Below are 2,105 nucleotides of genomic sequence, written 5' to 3' on the forward strand. Positions count from 1 at the left end.
CAATTAACCACTAGGAAGAATGTATGCAATGTGTTAATTATTGAAACTGTCCTACCAATTTGGTTTGAAACTGTTTCATTACTATTTGTTTCTCAATAAAATTATGGAAAAAAATAATATAAACCTGTGAGCTTTAGAGCAACTATCTGTGCAACACTATGACCAGGATGGCAGGAGAGCTTCTGTTCCTAGACTCGTACACAATGGCAAATGCAGTTCAGGTGCCTGAAGTATGGGAGATTCTGTTCTAAGCACCCAAACATAGTGCCACTCCAGAGAGCTGAAGACCAAAGTGCTGGGCACCTGGGGTAGCAGGAGATAACCCAGAGGCAGGACAGTGACACCAAGTGCTCAGAGAGCTTTGCACAGTGGCAGTATCGTAGCCAGTGAGGTTTATCTGAGATGCAGTTATTGCTAATTGAAAAGTTTTCCCAAGTGCTCAGAGACAGGAACAGACAATAATATAGAAGCAATTTGCAATTAACACAGTGATCAGAGGAAGTGGACAGGCAATCTCAGTCCTTGACCATGCAGATCTGAATTTAGGTCCTAGATCTGTATGAGAATGTAGATGCCTGGGCGTCACTGGTGAAGGCTCTAGGCTCCTGGGTGAAGAAGATGGGTGGACAGAAGACAGATGTCTGTGTGCTTGAGTGGGGGCAGTGGCAACTGTGCTGATGTGTGCCCACAAGCCCCCATCTTTGGCCTCTGAAACTGATCCATCTGGGCCTGTTGGCTGGGCAAGGATGTCCCAGGCATGTACTCTTGGTTTGTGATTTGTGGTTAAGGCAACACGAGCCTGAGTGCTTTAGCTCAGCTTCATCGTGTTCTAGTCAGTTCAGTTTAGAAGCACATTGTGACTGTGATTTCTAGACTCTTTGTGGTTGTAGTTCTGTTCTATTCTTTTTATCTCTTCTTTCTTTCCCTCCAGTCTTCAGCACCAGTTTCCCAAAGGTAGTGTGATGTCCTTTGTCCTCTAGTCTTAACTTTTTTTTTTTTTAGTCTTAACTTATAATCTTTTCCTCTTCCTCCACTTCTCTATTTTCTCTAACCCATTTTAAATTTTGAGACCTAAGGTCAAAATTGACATATTAAGGACTTATATACTGCTTGTAATTTTCTGATTTGCTTTAGATTTTGTTATACAACCACAAATATAGTTCCTATGGTTAAAGGTGGCAAATTAGTAGTTAGTTCAGTTTGACATTTTCTAGTCTGTGTATGATGCTACTGTCATTGGTACCACTATAGCCAGAAGTGACATAATTGTTCTAAACAGGCTGTTATCCCTGGTATTCCAAGACTGAGATTGACTAAGGGTCACAGAAAACACTGTGATACAGTGCCAAGGAACCAGGGGCTGGGCCAAACAGACAGCCACTTCTCATCTGCAACAAATTGAAGATATAGGATCTTGGAAGAGGCTCAAAACCCAAAAACTAGCTACACCTGAAACAATTACATGGTGAAGTGGTCATTTCCTAAGGGTTCTAAATACTAGCAATAAAGCAACCTAGCATAAGCAATTTATAAGCATCACCCTAGGAATTACATTTTAAAAACAAAATGAGGAGGGGCTGGTGAGATGGCTCAGTGGTCTGAAGCACCTACTTAGAGCAAACAAGCTAAGCAAAGCACAGGGACCACGGTTCAATCCTCCAGCACCACATGCCAGCCAGCCCCGCCCCCTGATGGGCTGAGCTGGCCACACACACACACACACATAAATAAATAAATAAATTAAAAAAAAATGAGGAAACACTCAAACAAGATGCAGTTCACCAAAAGCAAATAGAGGGGGCAATGAGGTGGGACAATCCAAAAGCCACCTGGCCTCTCTGAAGTGGTAGTAGCAAAGTAATTGAATGAAGCTCTAGAAAAAAATTAGAAATAATTTTTCAGATAACTGCAGAGATGGTTTCTAAAATGAAAGCCATGCTTAGTAACTGTAGAGTAGATACAGACAAAAAAAATTAGAAGAACTTAAGAAAATTATGGAAGTTATAAATGTTCAGAATGGGAAAAAAACGGAATCCAGAAGTCAGGATCAAGGAGCTACCCAGGAGAATAAAAATTCCATTGACAGTATCTGCAGCAGATTAAGC

At 41.3% G+C, this 2,105-nt stretch overlaps 1 non-coding gene across 1 annotated transcript; it reads left to right on the top strand.

The window, feature by feature from the left end:
• Positions 1-357: 357 nt before the first annotated feature.
• Positions 358-492, top strand: LOC111816681. Its single transcript, XR_002821030.1, has one exon. It is a non-coding gene; the product is annotated as a U4 spliceosomal RNA (small nuclear RNA).
• The last annotated feature ends 1,613 nt before the right edge of the window (positions 493-2,105 follow it).

Source organism: Octodon degus, unplaced genomic scaffold, assembly GCF_000260255.1.
Source record: "Octodon degus isolate 3935 unplaced genomic scaffold, OctDeg1.0 scaffold00037, whole genome shotgun sequence".
In the NCBI taxonomy this organism is placed as follows: Eukaryota; Metazoa; Chordata; class Mammalia; order Rodentia; family Octodontidae; genus Octodon; species Octodon degus.